The sequence below is a fragment of the Myotis myotis genome, unplaced genomic scaffold (genome assembly GCF_014108235.1).
Source record: "Myotis myotis isolate mMyoMyo1 unplaced genomic scaffold, mMyoMyo1.p scaffold_m19_p_1, whole genome shotgun sequence".
NCBI lineage: Eukaryota > Metazoa > Chordata > Mammalia > Chiroptera > Vespertilionidae > Myotis > Myotis myotis.
Genome location: NW_023416313.1, coordinates 201,061,038 through 201,081,088, shown reverse-complemented (window position 1 = coordinate 201,081,088; position 20,051 = coordinate 201,061,038). Strand labels below are relative to the sequence as shown.

The 20,051-nt window shown below is 41.8% G+C and overlaps 1 protein-coding gene and 1 non-coding gene across 23 annotated transcripts in view; one reads left to right on the top strand and one right to left on the bottom strand.

Annotated features, from left to right (window-relative positions):
- SIPA1L1 (signal induced proliferation associated 1 like 1) overlaps window positions 1-19,273 on the bottom strand; it is a 356,060-nt gene extending 336,787 nt beyond the window's left edge. For 14 of the 22 annotated variants that reach the window (XR_004968051.1, XR_004968054.1, XR_004968055.1 and 11 more), the window contains exons 1-2: window positions 19,192-19,266; window positions 18,542-18,600 (exon numbers count right to left, since the gene is read on the bottom strand). The gene's annotated coding sequence lies outside the window, so the exon portion shown is untranslated. Of the gene's footprint in view, window positions 1-4,905; window positions 5,008-18,191; window positions 18,508-18,541; window positions 18,601-19,191 lie in introns of those variants that run through there. The other 8 variants (XM_036311757.1, XM_036311766.1, XM_036311775.1 and 5 more) reach the window with 4 other exon arrangements.
- On the top strand, window positions 1,648-1,754 carry LOC118661229. Its single transcript, XR_004969215.1, has one exon. It is a non-coding gene; the product is annotated as a U6 spliceosomal RNA (small nuclear RNA).
- Window positions 19,274-20,051: the final 778 nt, after the last annotated feature.

Here is a 20,051-nt window from a genome sequence, read left to right as displayed (position 1 = left end):
TCTAGGTGCAGGAGTGAAAGAAGAAACCAAGATTTTAAAACCTTATTTGGTTCCTCAGGAAAACCTTAACCAGATTCATTAGAGCCAGTTTCCTTTATTTGTTACTTAGAAAAGCACTTGATAAAACAAATTTAGCCAAGACATCTCCTTGGAAACCAAAAGGCAGAACTGTCTAGTGTTTCTTTCTTCCTCTACACAAAGAATATTTAATGTGGGGCTATTTTCAACTACAATTGTTTTATACCAGAAGTAATACAGGTGCCCTTTGACAAAAAGAAAAATCCAACCAGATGAGAGGATAGAACACTGAAAAGGACCACACAAATCCCTAGAAGAGTATCTGTCCCATGAGAACAGGAATCATGTATCTATCCTTTCTTCACTAGAAGTGGCCACCAACCCCTGGCATACAGTGAGAGTTAATAAATACTTACGGGATAAATGAGTAAGTTACTGCTTAGAGGCCTACCCGGGTATGCATACATTTATTTGGTCACCATTAAATAACTCTTTACTGCAGCATACTGCATGTAAGCAAACTACCATTTTCTGCCACAGACATTCTACTAAATGTCTTGTCAATACACCCAACCAAAATTATCCCCTAGTTTTATTAAGAAGGTGAGAAAGTAAGTCTTAGGTATCCTAAATTATTGAAGCAGCCACTCAACTTGCTGTTCTAGCTCCACTCTCTCTCCTTCAACTCATTCTATACAACCCAGCCAGGTTAATTTCCTTGTTTTTTGCACATCATACAAATTAAAACAGTGTTATGGATAAGTATTCTATCTCTGTATGCTGCCCACTGCCATTCAATGAGCAGATATGAAAAATAAGAAAACAACTGGATTGGAATAGGAAAGGCAGTATCACGTCAAGGGAAAAAAAAAATCACAAACAACAAATAATTGATCCCATTGAAAATTTTGAGATTGCTACTAGAGGCTTTCATTAAAGACTTCCCTATAGCACTGTGATGCAATGGACACTGATAGTTTGGGGTATTTATACCCATCCTATCTTCAAGATAAATTCAAGATCCATCATCCTCTTGAAGCTTTCCCAAGCCACTGGACTAAATATCTGTGAGAGTCGTTTGTAAACTAGGAAGTGCTAGCCCACAGCTCTTATATTATAACAGTTGCTAATTGATACTCTTGCATACATTCTGCCATTTAAATTATGTTACCTCATTTTTAACTGTGCCTAGACCCCTCAAAAAAAAAAAGAGAAGTTATGTGAATTGTTTTCCCTATTGCCAACTTCTCTGTTCTCTATTACTTAATAGCATACATAAAGTAAAAGTAAATGTCTCTTACACTTCCTGATTTCAAAATATATTACAAAGCTAATAAAATCAAAACTGGGTGACACTGGCATAAAGACAGACAATTAGATGAATAGAATAGAATAGAATAGAATAGAATAGAATAGAATAGAATAGAATAGAATAGAATAGAATAGCCCAGAAGTAAACAATGGTCAACTGACCTTTGACAAGGTCTGAAGACCACTCAGTGGGGAACAGACAGTCTTTTCCAGAAATGGTGCTGGGAAAACTGGATACTCATGCAAAAAAAATGAAGCTAAACATTTATCTTACAACATATATAAAAATTAACTCAAAATATATTAAAGATCTAACATGTGCTCGCTTCAGCGGCACATATACTAAAATTGGAACGATACAGAGAAGATTAGCATGGCCCCCACGCAAGGATGACACGCAAATTCGTGAAGCGTTCCGTATTTAAAAAAAAAAAAAGATCTAACATAAGAACCAAAACTATAAAAAACTCCTAGAAGAAAACATAGGGGGAAAGCTTCATGACATTGTACGCAGCAATGATCTTTTGGCTGTAACAACAAAAGCACAGCATAAAGACCAAAAATAGACAAATGCGACTACATCGAACTTAAAAATTTTTATGCATCCAAAAGCATGAAAAGGTAATCTACAGAATGGGAGAAAACATTTTCAAAGCATATATCTATTAAAGGGTATTAATATCCAGAATATATAAAGAACTTTTATAACTTAACAACAAAAAAATCAAATAACCCAATTGAAAAATGGGCAGACTTGGATAGACATTTCCCCAGAGATGATATAAAAATGACCAACAAGTGTATGAAAGATGTGCAATATTATTTATCATTACAGAAGTGCAATTCAAAACCACAATGAAATTATCACTTCACACCCATTAGGATGGTTACTATTTTTAAAAAAACACAAAGTGTTGGTGAGGATGAGAAGTAACTCTTATACATTGCTGGTGGAAATGTAAAATGGTGCAATCACTATAAAAAAAAAATAGTATTGAGGCTGCTTAAAAAATTAAAAATAGAACTACCACATAACCCGGCAATCCCACTTCTGGGTATATATCCAAAAGAACTGGAAGTAAGGTCACAAAGAGATATTTATACATCCATCGTCATAGCAACACTACTAGCATAGCCAAAATGTGAAAACAACCCAAATGTCCATCTACAGATGAACGGATAAACAAATATGGTATATACACCCACTGGAATATTATTCAACCCTAAAAGGGAAGGAAATCCTGTCACATGCCAGTATGTATGAACCTTGAGGACATTATGCTAAGTAAAATAAGCCAGCAAAAGACAAATACTCCACGATCCACTAAGAGTCAAATGCATAGAAATAGAAAGCAGAATGATGATTACCAGGGATGAGGAAAGATGAAATGGACAGCTGCTTAATGGGTACAGTTTCAGGTTTGCAAGATAAAAACACTCTAGAGATCTGTTTCACAACAATATAAATATATTTAACACTACTAAATGTACACTAACACATGGTTAAGACTGTAAATTTTACGTAATGTTTTTTACCCCAATACAAAAGTCAGTGCCAACATGCAATTCCAAATTGGATTTACATGTCCTACCTCCACTGCAGGAGTTAAGCAGCCTGGCCCTTTTAGCTGCTGACAGTCATTTCCAAATTACTTCCAAGTTGTGTTTTGTCTTTTTTAATCAATGAGACTGTACAGAGAGAAGATAGGGGGTTCTCTTTTTCACCCATCCGAAATGACGTTTCTACAACCCCCAGGAAGCTGCTTTCTGGTTTGAGTCCACTACTTATCTGCCTATTGTCAAACACAAATCCAAAAATGGTATAAAAACCATTATGTTGTCAAGTGGGTGGGGAAGAAGCATAACAGAATCTCAAACCATTTATTCACCTGCCCGGGAAAAAAGCCCCAGTGGTCACTGCGATTCTCTACCCTCTCCCTCAAGTGCTCACTGCTCCCCCCAACACCTCCTACCCAAGGCACTGAAAACCACTGTTTTTAAACATACCTTGAAAATGGCCTTCAGAACAATCCCACTGAAAGCCATTACTGGGCTGAGGTTCCGGGACTTGTAATAAGTCTTATCTGTGAATCCTATAGGGCCCCATAATCATTTATCTACAGAAACAGGTGTTTTTAGTGTGTGTGTGTGTGTATTTTTTTTATCTGTATTGATTTTAGAGAGAGAGGAAGAGAGAATGAAAGGGAGAGAGAGAGAGAGAGAGAGAGAGAGAGAGAGAGAGAGAGAGAGAGAGAGAGAGAGAAACATCAATTGGTTGACTTCTACCCGAACCGAATCTGCAACCTGAGTATGCGCCCTGACCAGGAATTGTACCTGTGAACTTTTTGGTACATGGGACAATGCTCTAACCAACTAAGTCACACCAACCAGGGCTCTACTGAAACAGTTTTGTTATGCAATTGTTATACCTCATTTCCTACTACAAAGGTTCAGCACTAACATCCTACGTTAAAACATAAAATACAGTAACACTAAGACTCTGAAGAATCACAGGCATTTCTAAAACTGGAAAAGAGACAGGGTTAGAAAACTACATTCAGGCTCAGCCAGAGCAAACCTTCCTAACAGGTTTTCCAAGGGCAAACCAGGAGCCAAACCCCACCCCAAACACATATACACACACTGAGTGCACTCTATTTACACATGAAAAACCAGCTACTCAGAAGTTAGACTCTCGCAAAGTATATTGGCAGAACCTTCTGAAGTCTCCACTGGAGCAGCCAGAAGGATGGTTAGGGATGAGTCAAATCAGCTTACACACCAACCCTCATTTCAAGACTAAGAACATGTGTTTCTGAAGTCTTCAAAATAATATGGTTCTGACAAGTTACAAACTTACACTTCTTGCAAAAATAGGGGGAAATACTGCTTTCCATTTTTTCCCTAGGTACACACCAGTGAACTAAGCAATAAAAGTTAGTCAAATTGGGTGAAAATTTTAGAACACTCTAGTCATTTATAATTGCATATCTTAGAGGCATTTCCTTATAAGTACTCTCTCTTAAAGGGCAGCAGTACCACAGTTCAGTTATCAGTTGCTTCTCTGCAAGCATTACGAACTAAAAATAAACTTGGAAAGACAAATAATCAATTCTGGGAAATAAGACTGTTAGAGTAAATGCAAGGATCTCACAATATATCAAACTAGAATTGCTACCTAGGCAAATAATTGAGAATACGGAGGGGGGAAGGGGGGGGGAGATGAATTACAGAAAAATAATAGAGGAGTCAAAGTAAAAGATACTGATCACAGTCGAGTCTTGATTATAGGAACATGACGGTTAAGCACATAGCCCTTGGCTTTTTGTTTCTCAATAATTTTACTCTGAGAACTTCAGAACTCATTCTAAAAGGAAGCAAGACGCTGAACCATAAAATCCAATCAATGACTATCCCTGTAACTTTGGTAAAAGGTTTTGTGGGGAAAGTGGACAGAGAAAAGAGGAATAACCAAAATTCACTGCTGGGTCTGTAAAATTCATTTAACCTGAACCTACTCTGGGGGAGGAGAGAGGAGAAAAGGAATCCAGTGGCCACCTGGGCTGGATGTCCTACCTGCTCAAGTTGCCTCTGAGTGACCCCTGTGTTTGTACAAACGTAACTGTCCCTCTCCAAGCAGGCATTCTCCCATAAGCGTGCATTCTCCTCCTGCCTCTCCTGCATTGAAAAAAAGGAAATCTAACATTATGCAATTGCCCGTTTCTCTCCATTTACAGTTAGGCATACTACAATCCTCATTAAAGGGAGAACTTAGTGCAACATGACAAGTAACAAATTAGAATCTAAAGGCTGAACATTCTCATCACAGACCTCCAGAGGCAAAGAAACAGCTTCCCTGACTCAGTGGCACACCCACCAAGCACTGCTATTTACTAAGGAAGCCCCTGACAGTCCCCTGTGTCATTTGGTGTAATTTCTCTCTAGAGCGTCAAGAAAACACTCATGTTCTATTTTCAGCTGGATTTACCTTACTCTCCTCAGGCCAGAATAAAAGGAGAAGGTGGATGTGGACTGGCCTCTATCCTCAAAAGATCCACCAGATAGATGGTCTTACCCTTATGATCACAAACCCTATGACACAAACCCTATGATATTAGTCCATCCCTCACCCAAATCATCTGTGTTTAAGAAAGCCCAACAAAAGGGAGTCTTTATAGTTCTGACTCACTCCCAGGCTCATCGAGAGCCTACGGGAAGAATAAATGAGCTTCATCTCAGAGTAATTAATATATACAGTTGACTCTCAACAATGCAGGAGTGAGGGACCCTAACACCACGCCCCCCAGTGAACTCAAAAATCTGATTATAACTTTTGACTCCCCCAAAACTTAGCTACTAATAGTCTACTGTTGACCCAAAGCCTAGATAACATAAAGTCAACACATACTGTGTATGATACATGTATTACATACTGTATTCTTATAATACAGTAAGCTAGAGAAAAGAAAACATCATTAAGAAAATCATAAGGGAATCCCAGCAACAACACAGCACTCGTAACTCTTACGCAGCCAGCTCTGGGCAGTGAACTTCCACTGGACAGAGAGGCCCTATAGCCTCAGAGGCCAACCCCAGAACACTGCCACCCAGAGGCTGACCCACAAACTGACTCTTTGCTAAACACAAAATAAGGCAGTCTGGGAAACAAATGCGGCTTGCTTTAAAATAAGGACTGTGGTTTACAACACAGAGGAACAGTGTATCGCAGGGAAACTCAACACTCTCCTGAATACCTGGCAGGTCTAAGGCGAGCCACACTGAAGAATAGAAGAACCGAAGGACCTTCATTACTGCAATATTTTTTTTTTTTCTTTTTTCACCTTTTAACTAAGAAATCAATTTTTTTTTCTTTTTTTTTCTTTTCTTCTTCTTTTATTTTCTTTTTTTTTCTTCTTTTTTCCATCGCCTGATTTTACCCTTTTAATTACTACCTTCTTATTTTTTTTTTTAGCATTTTTTTTTAATTAAATCTTTATTGTTCAGATTATTACATTTGTTCCTCTTTTTTTTCCCCCCCATAACTCCCCTCCTCCCAGTTCCCGCCCCACCCTCCGCCCTCACTCCCCACCCACTGTCCTCATCCATAGGTGCACGATTTTTGTCCAGTCTCTTCCCGCATCTCCCACACCCCTTTCCCCCCCAGGAATAGTCAGTCCATTCCCTTTCTATGTCCCTGATTCTATTATAATCAACAGTTCATTCTGTTCATCAGATTATTTATTCACTTGATTCTTAGATTCACTTGTTGATAGATGCATATTTGTTGTTCATAATTTGTATCTTTACCTTTTTCTTCCTCTTCCTCTTCTTAAAGGACACCTTTCAGCATTTCATATAATCCTGGTTTGGTGGTGATGAACTCCTTTAGCTTTTCCTTATCTGTGAAGCTCTTTATCTGACCTTCAATTCTGAATGATAGCTTTGCTGGATAAAGTAATCTTGGTTGTAGGTTCTTGGTATTCATCACTTTGAATATTTCTTGCCACTCCCTTCTGGCCTGCAAAGTTTCTGTTGAGAAATCAGCTGACAGTCGTATGGGTATTCCCTTGTAGGTAACTGAGTTTCTTTCTCTTGCTGTTTTTAAGATTCTCTCTTTATCTTTTGCTCTTGGCATTTTAATTATGATGTGTCTTGGTGTGGTCCTCTTTGGATTCCTTTTGTTTGGGGTTCTCCGCGCTTCTTGGACCTGTAAGTCCATTTCTTTCACCAGGTGGGGGAAGTTTTCTGTCATTATTTCTTCAAATAGGTTTTCAATATCTTGCTCTCTCTCATCTTCTGGCACCCCTATAATTCTGATGTTGGTACGCTTGAAGCTGTCCCAGAGGCTCCTTACACTATCCTCGCATTTTTGGATTCTTTTTTCATTTTGCTTTTCCGGTTGGGTGTTTTTTGCTTGCTCGCATTTCAAATCATTGACTTGATTCTTGCGCTCCTCTGGTCTGCTGTCGGGAGTCTGTATAATATTCGTTATTTCAGTCTGTGTATGCTTAATTTCTAGTTGGTTCCCCAATATAAGATCGAGGGTCTTATTAGTTTTCTTGTAGATCTCATTAAGTTTATCGGCGGCTTCTAAACAGTTCTTGAGAGACCTTAAAAGTGTGGTTCTGAACTCTATATCTTCCATTGACAATTTTGTCCTGTTTCTTTGTCTCCGCATTTTGTTATGCTTCCTTGGTGCACCCCCTAGTGGTCTTTGTTCACAGTCTTATAGTTAAATCTTGATTGTTGTAGCTAATTCCAGGGAGGGTTTGACCTCCAGGCCAAGTGGCTATGAGAATCAGCTGTGTCAGCAGTGAGAGAACTTCTGTCCCCTAGGGAGGTGCTAATCTGGCGTTTGCCTGAGGCTATCCGGCAAATGCCTGTGTGCAGGGCTTGGGCGGGGCGGGTCGCACAGGATCAACAGGGTGGGCCGGAGAGAGCAGTTATGGCGGCTCTCAGTCCTGTCCCCAGGGGCTCTGCCTCTCTGAGTCCCAGCACCCGCTGCAAAGCTCAGAGAGAAAGCTGCACTCGCTCTGACCGAAGCCAGACAGTCCCGCTTCTCCCGTTTGAGTCTGGGTCCCTAAAGACTCGCCCGGATCTGGAGCTCAGATTCTGCGACTCCCTCCCGATTGAAAACGCCAACCGCGCCCTCCGCCGCCAGCCCGCTCTGCGCACTCCGCACCTCAGAATTTGACTTCAGCACTGCGCCTCCTCTGAGTGTCCGTATGCGTTTCTCTTTCCTCCTAGTTGTAGGACTTCCACTCAGCCAGCGTTCCTGTGGTTCTGGGTGATGTCCCTTCCGTTTTTTGGTTTCACTTTTGAAGTAGTTGTTCAAAGCAGCAAACTCCGGCGTTAACCTATGCCGCCATCTTGGTTCTCCCCCACTACCTTCTTATTTTTAACCAGTATTATTACCGCTACCATTTTACCATTTTTTTTTTAAGTGCCATTTTATTTTCTCTTTATTTTATTTTGGGATTAGTGTTCTCCATTCTATTTTCATCGTTATATTATTGGTTGTTTCTAGTTTGCATTCATCTCCAGGGAGCTGTTGCTGGAATTTGTTGGGATTAGTGGCTGTTCTATAGGAGTATTCTCCTCATATAAAAAAGTCTCTTCCCCTCTTCCACTTCATTCTCTCCTTTCGCTCTTTTTTTTTCTTTTCTTTTCTTTTCTCGCTTTTATTTTCCCCCCTCCTTTTTCCCAATTTCATTTTTGCACTCCTTTTTTTTGGTCCCTAATTTTCTTTTCTTTTTTCTCTTTTCTCTTTTTCTCTTCCTTCTTCCTTATCCCCTAATTCTCTTAATTCAGGTGGTCACCTTTATTTGGGGTTATTCATATCGTGAATATATTTGTGTATAGTGCCTGGTACGTGGTGCCTTGTTGTGTTGTATTTTGTGCCTTTAAATCAACGCAGCAGATCCAAGCAACAGCAACCTCCTGAGCACCACACCCTCTGCTGAGGAACAGCAGCTGTACGTGAAACCTTGCCCCACCAGCCAGAAGAGCCACCACAGCTGTGAACAGCACCCACCAGAGGAGCTGCTGCCAACTGAAGAGCAGCTGCTACCGCAACCGCCCAAAGAGCAACCACAGACCAAGGAGTCACTGCCACCAAGGGAGCAGCCACTGAACGACTCAACGTCTAGATATGTCAGCGAGATCAAACATGGGTAGACAAAGAAACCCCCAAAGGAAAGAGAAGGATGACTCTCCAGAAAAGCAGCTAAGTAATACAGAGGCATGCAACATGACAGAAAAAGAATTCAGAATAAGGGTCCTAGAGTGCATAAACCGGATGGAGGAAAAAATCGACAACCTCTCCAAGAAGCAAGAAGAAACAGATGAAAAAATCGATAACATATGGAAGAAGCTAGAAGAAACAGATGAAAAAATCAACAACTTAAGTAAGACCCAAGAAGAAATGAAGAGTGATATAGCTGCAATGAAAAACTCCATTGAAAGTATCAACAGTAGACTAGGAGAAGCGGAGGACCGAATTAGTGATTTAGAAGACAAGGAAGCAAAACATACCCAAAACGTACTGCAATTGGAGAAAAAAATGAAAAGACAGGAGGAGAGCCTAAGGGAGCTTTGGGACAACATGAAACGAAACAACATACGAATAATAGGGGTACCAGAACAACAGAAGGATGAACAAGGATTAGAAAACCTATTAGAAGAAATAATATCAGAAAACTTCCCTGAGGTGGGGAAGAAAAAAGTCACACAAGCCCAGAGAGTCCCAAACAAGGTGAACCCAAAAAGACCCACACCAAGGCACATCATAATTACCATGGCAAATGTTCAGGACAAAGAGAGAATCTTACAGGCTGCAAGAGAGAGACGGAAAGTTACATACAAGGGATCTCCCATTAGATTGTCAAATGATTTCTCAACAGAAACACATCAGGCCAGAAAAGAATGGACGGAAATTTACAAAGTGATGCAAAGCAAAGGACTAAATCCAAGAATACTCTATCCAGCAAGGCTATCATTCAAACTTGAAGGGGAAATAAGAAGCTTCACAGACAAAAAAAGGCTAAGGGAGTTTATCACCACCAAGCCAGCAATGCAAGGAATGCTAAAGGGACTGGTATAAAAATAAGAAATAAAAAGCTCAGAAAGAAAACGGCCACACAAAACCAGAAATGCCTACAAACAAGTACCTTTCAATAATAACTTTAAACGTAAACGGACTAAATGCTCCAAACAAAAGACATCGAGTGGCTGAATGGATAAAAAAAATGACCCATACATCTGCTGTCTACAAGAAACCCACCTCATTAGAAGGGACTCACACAGACTGAAAGTGAAAGGATGGAAAAATATCTTTCAGGCAAATGGAAAGGATAAGAAAGCTGGGGTAGCAATACTTATATCGGACAAAATAGACCTCAAAGTGAAGGCCATAACAAGAGATAAGGAAGGCCACTTCATAATACTAAAGGGATCAATACAACAAGAAGATATAACCCTGGTAAACATATATGCACCCAATGCAGGAGCACCCAAATTCATAAAAAAACTCCTGGAAGATATCAAAGGAGAGATCGACAACAATACAATCATTGTAGGGGACTTTAATACACCACTGACAGCACTGGATAAGTCTTCTAGACAAATAATCAGCAAAGATACAGCAATCCTAAATGACTCACTAGATCAGATGGACTTAATAGACATCTTCAGAACACTTCACCCGAAAGCCAGGGAATATACATTCTACTCAAATGCTCATAAGACATATTCAAAAATAGACCATATATTGGGTCACAAGCAAAGTATCCCCAAATTCAAGAAAATTGAAATCATAAAAAGCGTCTTCGCAGACCACGATGGCATAATATTAGAAATAAACTACAATAAAAACAACCCAAAATACTCAAACACCTGGAAGCTGAATAGCATGCTATTAAATATTGATTGGGTTACCAAATGAAATCAAAGAAGAAATTCGAAACATCCTGGAAACTAATGACAATGAAAACACAACAATCCAAAACCTATGGGACACAATGAAAGCAGTCCTGAGAGGGGAGTTTATAGCTCTACAGGCCTATCTCAAAAAACAAGAAAAAATGGTAGTAAATCATCTAACTCTACAACTCAAAGAATTAGAAAGAGAGCAACAAGAAAACCCCAGAGTGAGCAGAAGGAAGGAGATAATAAAGATTAGAGCAGAAATAAATGACATAGAGACCAAAAAAACAATACAGAAAATCAATGAAACCAAGAGCTGGTTCTTTGAAAGGATAAACAAGATTGACAAACCTCTAGCCAGACTCACCAAGAAGCAAAGAGAGAGGACCCAAATAAACAAAATCAGAAACGATAGAGGCGAAATAACAACAGACCCCACAGAAATACAAATGATTGTTAAAAAATACTATGAACAGCTCTACTCCAACAAACTAGACAACCTGGAGGAAATGGACAAATTCCTAGAAAAATACAACATTCCAAAACTCAATCAGGAAGAATCTAAAAATCTCAACAGGCCAATAACTATGGAAGAAATTGAAGCAGTCATCAAAAAGCTTCCAGCAAACAAAAGCCCAGGACCAGACGGCTTCACAGGGGAGTTTTACCAAACATTCAAGGAAGAACTAAAACCTATCCTCCTCAGACTACTACAAAAAATTCAAGAGGAAGGAACACTTCCAAGCTCATTCTATGAAGCCAGCATCACCCTAATACCAAAACCAGGTAAAGACAACACAATGAAAGAGAATTACAGGCCAATATCCCTCATGAACATAGATGCCAAAATCCTCAACAAAATCTTAGCAAATCGGATCCAGCAGTACATCAGAAAAATCATACACCATGACCAAGTAGGATTTATCCCAGGGATGCAAGGATGGTACAATATCCGCAAATCAATAAACGTGATACATCACATAAACAAATTGAAAGAAAAAAACCACATGGTCATATCAATTGATGCAGAAAAAGCATTTGACAAAATTCAACACCCATTTTTGATAAAAGCTCTCAGCAAGGTGGGAGTAGAAGGATCATACCTCAACATAATAAAAGCCATATATGACAGGCCCACAGCCAACATCATACTCAATGGACAAAAACTAACACCATTTCCCCTAAGAAGAGGAACAAGACAGGGATGCCCCCTCTCACCACTCCTGTTCAACATAGTACTGGAAGTGTTAGCCATTGCAATTCGGCAAGAAGAAGAAATAAAAGGCATCCAAATTGGAAAAGAGGAAGTAAAACCGTCCTTATTTGCAGACGACATGATATTATACATACAAAACCCTAGAGACTCCATCAAAAAGCTACTGGACTTAATACATGAATTTGGCAATGTAGCAGGATACAAAATTAACCCCAAGAAATCCGAGGCATTTCTATACACCAATAGTGAACTTTCAGAAAGAGAGATTATAAAAACAATCCCGTTTACCATCGCACCAAAAAAATTAAGCTACCTAGGAATAAACTTAACTAAAGAGGTAAAAGACCTCTACTCAGAAAACTACAGGACGTTGAAAAAAGATATAGAGGAAGACATAAACAGATGGAAGAACATACCGTGTTCATGGATTGGTAGAATCAACATCATTAAAATGTCCATACTACCCAAAGCAATCTATAAATTCAACGCACTTCCCATTAAAATACCAACGGCATACTTCAGAGATCTAGAACAAACTCTCCAAAAATTCATCTGGAATAAAAAAAGACCCCGAATAGCTGCAGCAATCCTGAAAAAGACCAAAGTAGGGGGGATCTCAATACCAGATATCAAGATGTATTACAAAGCCACTGTTCTCAAAACTGCCTGGTACTGGCACAAGAATAGGCATATAGATCAATGGAATAGAATAGAGAGCCCAGAAATCGGCCCGAACCAATATGCTCAATTAATATTTGACAAAGGAGGCAAGAACATACAATGGAGCCAAGATAGTCTCTTCAATAAATGGTGTTGGGAAAATTGGACAGATATATGCAATAAAATGAAACTAGACCACCAACTTACACCATACACAAAAATAAACTCAAAATGGATAAAGGACTTAAATGTACGACAGGAAACCATAAAAATTCTAGAAGAATCCAAAGGCAACAAAATCTCAGACATATGCCGAAGCAATTTCTTCACTGATACAGCTCCTAGGGCACTTGAAACGAAAGAGAAAATGAACAAATGGGACTACATCAAAATAAAAAGCTTCTGCACAGCAAAAGAAACCATCAACAAAACAACGAGAAAACCCACTGTGTGGGAAAACATATTTGCCAATGTCATATCTGATAAGGGCCTAATCTCCAAAATTTATAGGGAACTCATACAACTTAACAAAAGGAAGATAAACAATCCAATCAAAAAATGGGCAAAGGACCTAAATAGACACCTTTCAAAAGAGGACATTCAGAAAGCCAAGAGACATATGAAAACATGCTCAAAGTCACTAATCATCCGAGAGATGCAAATCAAAACAACAATGAGGTACCATCTCACACCTGTCAGACTGGCTATCATCAACAAATCAACAAACGACAAGTGCTGGAGAGGATGTGGAGAAAAAGGAACACTTGTGCACTGCTGGTGGGAATGCAGACTGGTGCAGCCACTATGGAAGACAGTATGGAGTTTCCTTAAAAAACTGAAAATGGAACTCCCATTTGACCCTGTGATCCCACTTCTAGGAATATATCCCAAGAAACCAGAAACACCAATCAGAAAGGATATATGCACCCCTATGTTCATAGCAGCACAATTCACCATAGCTAAGATCTGGAAACAGCCTAAGTGCCCATCAGTAGATGAATGGATTAGAAAACTGTGGTACATCTACACGATGGAATACTATGCTGCTCTAAAAAGGAAGGAACTCTTACCATTTGCAACGTCATGGATGGAACTGGAGAGCATTATGCTAAGTGAAATAAGCCAGTCAATGAAGGAAAAATACCACATGATCTCACTCATTCATGGATAATAGAGACCATTATAAACTTTTGAACAATAATAGATACAGAGGCAGAGCTGCCTCAAACAGATTGTCAAACTGCAGCAGGAAGGCCGGGGAGGGTTGCGGGACAGGAGGTAGGGGGGTAAGAGATAAACTAAAGGACTTGTATGCATGCATAGAAGCATAACCAGTGGACATAAGACATTGGGGGATAGGGGAGGCTAGGGGACTGTCTAGGGCGGGGGGATAAAATGGACACATATGTAATACCCTTTGTAATACTTTAAGCAATAAAAAAAAATAAATAAATAAAAAACACAACAGCAAAAAAAAAAAAAAGAAAGAAAATCATAAGGAAGAGCAAATACAGTCACAGTATTTACTGGGGGAAAAAATTCGTGTATAATTGGACCCTCACAGTTCAAACCCGTGTTGTTCAAGGGTAAACTGTATAACCTTTGAAAAACAAAGTACAAATGTGAGTACATGCATGGGCTTTGTTTTGGTTTGCCTTTTTTTTTTTTTTTTAAGAAAAAAAAAACACAAAAAGCAAAAATCCAATGAGGCCAATTTATTTCCCATACCAAAAAGTAGAGGTGCAATGGAGAGAAGGTTAGATTGTCAAGTTCAAGTGACAGTGAGACACCTATATTTTAAATAGCACTGCATATGGAATAAGACACAAATTTTTGTGTGAGCACTAAAGGAATAACATAACGCCTAACCCTGCCCGGAACAGGGAGAGCCCCTCATTTAAAAGGCAGTCACCCAACTGGCAGGAATGTTTCTTGTCTCCTGGCTCAGATTACCCCAGAGGAAGGTAGGGTAGTCCTATATAAATCAGTCACGTTCTCAACAGGAAGCTCCCTACAACATTTTCCTGTTTTCTATACAGTTATCCTTCCACCTGACTGATCCTCCCCACCCCCAACCCCTGCCCTCTGGTTACCCTTACAGGTAGCTGAGAGAAGGTCCAAAAGTTGCCACTGTTTCAGAAATAAGGAAGATACAACCACTTCTTCTACAAATGAAAAATAAGTTTAAGAAGGAAGAAAATGGTAAACTAGAATAAATTAAGTTTGGCTTCTCTAAAGAACATACAAGTACATTGTGCTCTGAGTTAACAAAGATTCCTTTTCTCAAAAAAAAAAAACAAGCCTACAGGCTCTACCATGTAAATACTTGAACTCATAATTTCTTTTTCCATTACTTGGGAATTTGAGTAACTTTAACTAAAGCTTAGTTACTGAATACTACATCAATGCTGTTTTCATAGCTTTTCAACCTTTACATAGATTTTGTTTCCTTAAGTTTTGCTGCTTCTCATTTTAGACATTTAATGAACACTGAACCCTTAAGTGTGAGAGGGAAAAAGTAATAAACAAATTTTAACTTAATAGGCTTTAAGGTAGGAAAAAACAAACCAGGAAGCAGAAGTAGAGTTAACTCTGACAACCCGCCTTCCAAGCATTGTGCCTGATCACTGACTAGTTGTATAACCTTCAACAAATCCCTTGGACTTCCTGGTCTTCAGTTAACCATCTGTAAAATGGGGAGGATGGGCCAAATGATTTTTACTCAAACTTCCTTCTAGCTCCAACAATCAATGAATATGCTTATCAGAAAGTAAGAAAATACAATCACAAATAGACTTTATGGTTTACAAAGTACTCACACAATTTTGCAGCAAAGATGTGAGGCAAGTATTGTGCCCATCTCTGCAGAAGGAAGTTTTTTGGAAAGACAGTTGAGAAAAAGGTTCAATTATTTTTCAAGATTCCCATACCTGGAAAATTTAAGCCCAGACCTTCTGAGAACAAATTCTTTAGTATATCATGATTTCAAAATTATTTTTCCGAAAATTACTTTTAATTAAATTATTTCAGAAATTAATTTAGGTAAGGTAAAATACAAAGATAATTGCCTGCTATGCAAGACCTTCATGGGGGCATCAGGATATCATAGCACCAAACCAGGAAAGTTTACTACAAAAGGCCCCATTGCACAGAAGTTCCTTGAGGCAGGAACACACTGTAATTATCACTGGGAAACCAGAATCCAAGAGCATGCCTTCCAGATAGAAGCACTCACTAAATACTGTTTGACTTACCACAGCTCTCAAAAGGTTAGGAATATAGTGATATTATGGGGGCAGAGGGGTCTGAATTTGAGATATGAACTTCTGTGATTTGAGTCAAAAGGAAGAACAGAGCTCTAACTCTATATTAATGGGGATGAGTCTATTTGTCTTCCTCAGAGAAAGTCCAATTTGGTCAGTGAGCCAAACTTGAGATATCATGAGAAAATCTTCAGACTATTCATATTTTATACTAGAGGCCCAATGCATGAAATTTGTGCAAGGGGCTGGGCCCTCGCATCTGCGGTGGCTTGCCTTGGCTCTCACGTCCAGAAGGACATCGGGAAGGTTGTTCGGCTGTCCAGTCTAATTAGCATATTACCCTTTTTATTATTATAGATGTGCACTGATGTGGACCAACAGAAATGATAATACAACAGTGAGGACTGACGGAAACACATAATCATGTTATCATTAATCACTATATATTTTCCTCTAAATGGGAAAGATTTGGGAAATCTGTACTCTCATACTGTTCTAACTCTTCTCATGCTCCTGTTTCACAGCTCAAAGAGATAGAGAATAGGAATTTATTTCAAAATTCAAACTTGAAAATATATTATCTCTCAACTCATAGGCAACCAAGATCCCCCAGCGTCTACTGAATTGCTAATCTCAAGCAATCTGCAGTCTATGACTTCAATGAAGTTACTAGAAAGAAGTTTTTAAAAAGCTGTTTTAAAATGGGGGGGGAGGGGAGACACCAAAATTATACACCTAATTCAAAACAAAAGCAAATGCAAAAGCCAGAAGAGAATAATGAAAGGAGAGAGTTAAAAGAATCTCAATATACAATTTCAGTGAGGTGCTTTGAAACTATTACCAAGAGTTCAAATCAACCTTGCCATGGAATGCTACAATGAAGTCACAACTAACACTGCCTGACACTTCAGATCTAAGTTCACTGCACCAGAATTGCAATTTCAGAATCGAGGAGCAGTACCAGGAACTGCAGAGAAGCTAACAGCAACACCTACTGACTGTCTTGAGCCACTTGCCAAACTTGTTCTCTCAGTCAACTAGAGAAATCTAATGATACAGTCAACTTCAAGAGTCCTTTACTTAAGCATGAGATAAGAAAATAAATCGTCAGCCACATGAAACCATTCATCCCCCAAAAGCTTTTATTTTGCCCCTAACCATTTACATGCAAATCACCACCCAAGTTATTTTAAATGCATTGTTAATTGCTAATGCTTTAGTAGAAATAATTTATTCCATGGGAAAAATGCTTTAATATTAATATTCTTGTTAATAACTGGTATGTCATCTAATAGTTAGAGACATCAGTGACCATAAACTGCTTTATGTAAACCTTTTATTTGAAACTACTGTTACCACTGTTCTATATTATTCCCATCAGCTTTCTTTCCCATCCTCGTAAAAAAGGCTTAACTGCAGCTTTCAAAAAAGTAAAAAGTAAAAGTCATTAAATGAAGATTATATAAAAATAAAAAATACCGTTACTAGGCTACCGAGAATTGATCCATACGACTTAATCTTGTACTTTTCCAAAAAACTGAGTCAGAGAATCTTTTCCTAGGACGGATATTCCACATGAGAAAACAGGAGAAAGTTGACACTGAACTCCCACAGAGTACCAGTATAAAACAATGGCTTTAAGAGCCTGAGTCAGAGTTTCAACATGAAAGAGGTTTGCTTTATAGAGGAAACGCCAACCCCAGTTCATCCAGATAGACCTGGAACCTGATGAAAGTCGACACCTTCACTCTGAAATTTGCATCGCATCACTGGCTCCCAGTTTAGAAATATAATCGTTTAGCAGGAAGTAACAATTTCAGTGACTGCTGCCTCCCGTCATGAAAAATAAAATCTATCAGATAAATGCCGTCTAGGAGCCATCAGTCCCCAAATGCTTCCCTTCAAAAGGAATACCAACGACTCTTTCCTGAAAGCGAGCCATTTCCCTCGCCTGTATGTTTTCTAAACGGTGAACCCGATGCAATTTCAACCTGCCCAACGCGCTTACTTGTCCTCGAAATGCCGCGGAGCGATGGAGAGCCTCGCACATTTCTTTAAGGTCAGGAGGGAAGTTGGAAACAGATGGGGCGCGGGCGGTAAAGTTCTTTCTGCAGCAGCCTCCCGCCTCCCCATCCCTCCTGAGGTGTACTTCAGAGTAGGCGAGAGCATCCCGAAATTTCACTGCCCCCGGACCCCTGGGAGAGAGATGAACCATCCGCGGGCACCGAGCTGCTCTTCTCTGCATCTCGCGATTAAACCTCTCGGCCCGTCCCCCCCAGCTCAGCCTACAAAGCGCTCACCCAGGTAACTGAAAAGGAAGGCTCTCCCGCGGAGACGATGGCAGCCGGGTGGGCGCAGCCACCCCCACGGGGCGCGGGTCTCCCAGCCTCTCCCGCGGGCGCCAGACGGAGACTTGTGCAGCTTTGGATTCCTAGGTGCGCGCGCGCACGCACGCAGACTCGCCCCCACGCAGACTCGCCCCCGCCAGGCTGCGGTCTCAGCACGCCACCAAATCGGAAATAAAACTTTGGCCGCCCGGTGTCCTGCGCCGGGTCCTGGACCCGAGCTCCGGCCAGAATACGGTGGGAGGCTGTCAACAGCCCTGCACCCCCACTTCCCTGACCGGACCCGGGGCGCGGGAGCCACTTACCGCTGGGCCCGGCCTCCGGGGCCGCCGCGCGTCCCGGGCGGGTCCGCCGCGCGCTCTCCCTGGGGAGAAAGAGAAACCGTGGGCCGTCGGCGCGCGCCCCCTCGCCGCCGCCTCTGCGGAGAACGACAGGCGGCGAGGCTGGGCCGGGGCGGGCGCGGAGCTTGAGGGGCCCAAGGGAGGCGGGGGCGAATCAGCCCAACTCCCGAACCGGGCTCCGAGGGGGACCCGGAATGCAGACTGGAGCGCAGCCGGCGGGGGGCGCGTTCCCGGTGGAGTAGGGGGCGGAGGTGCCCGGTCCCCGAGCATCAACTATTGTCTGGGCGCACGGGTCCCCGCTCGCGCCGCCTCCAAAGCTCGGCACCCCCCATCCCGCCCGCCTGCCCTCGGGAGGTCTATGAGCTGAGGGGGCGGCCGGCGCGGGAAACGAGTGCGGGGTGTCTGGGGGCCCGAGGTTCAGGGGTCCTAGGTGGGCGCCGGGGCAGGGGAGCTGCGTGCCGAGTGGGGGAGGGGACAGGTAACTGCAGACGGGGGCGCGAAGGCCGGGGAAGACCGGCGGCGGGAGGAAATAGCAAGGGAGCCACGGAGCCACGGAGGCAGGAGGGGATGGATGGCCGGGGCTGGGGGGCGGGGGCGGCCTCTGGAGTCCAGACCTGGCCCTCCCCGGGGACCCTTCTCCCGGGCACTCAGCGCCGCACTGACTTTCGCTCACTCGCTCACGCTCGCACTGAACTCGTTCACAAAGTTGCCGGCGGTGGTGGCGCCGAACTCGCCCTTCCCGTCCCCTCCCCTCCCCGCCCCATCTCTCCCCCTCCCTCCACCCGGTCGCGGTGAGATCACCGCGGAGCTGCCTGGCTCGGCGCGCAAATCTCGCGAGAAAAGCGGCAGCTCTGCCCGGCCGCCGGGGGAAGTGGTAGGAGTTGGGGGAAGGTGGGGGATCGCGGAACTCCTAGTTGCTATGACGACGGCAAAGCCCTGCAGAGAAGCGGCAGCAAACGTGGGTGCAGTTTTCAACCCGCCCCCGCCACTGCCCGACGCCCTAATGGTGGGGAAAGCGAGGACTAGAAGCGGGAGGAGGGTTTTTTCACCTACTCAGAGGACAGCTGGAGAAGACCAGCGTCCTGATAGCTGGCCACATCTGGCAACTGAGGCTAATAGTGTTTTAAGACGTTCTGGGGTAGACTTCTGCCTAAAAAGTCTGCGCATATCTGTACCCTTATATTTCTATCTTACATATATTCAGTTTTTCGATCACCCGGTCTAATCTCATCCCTCAATCTCCACCCACTCCATTACCTCCCTCTCTTTCCTTCCCACCCACCCCTCCGTATAGCTGCCACCCCACCAGGCTGGGCTCCTTGAGGATCTGCCTGACTCATCTTTGTATTCTTTGCGCTTCCACAGGCCTGGTACATATTAGGTATTTACTTAATGTCTATTGGGGTGGGGGGGAGGGGGGAATGAACGCAACAGTCTGTACCTGTCCTAGTACTTTTCTTTCACCCTACCCTGG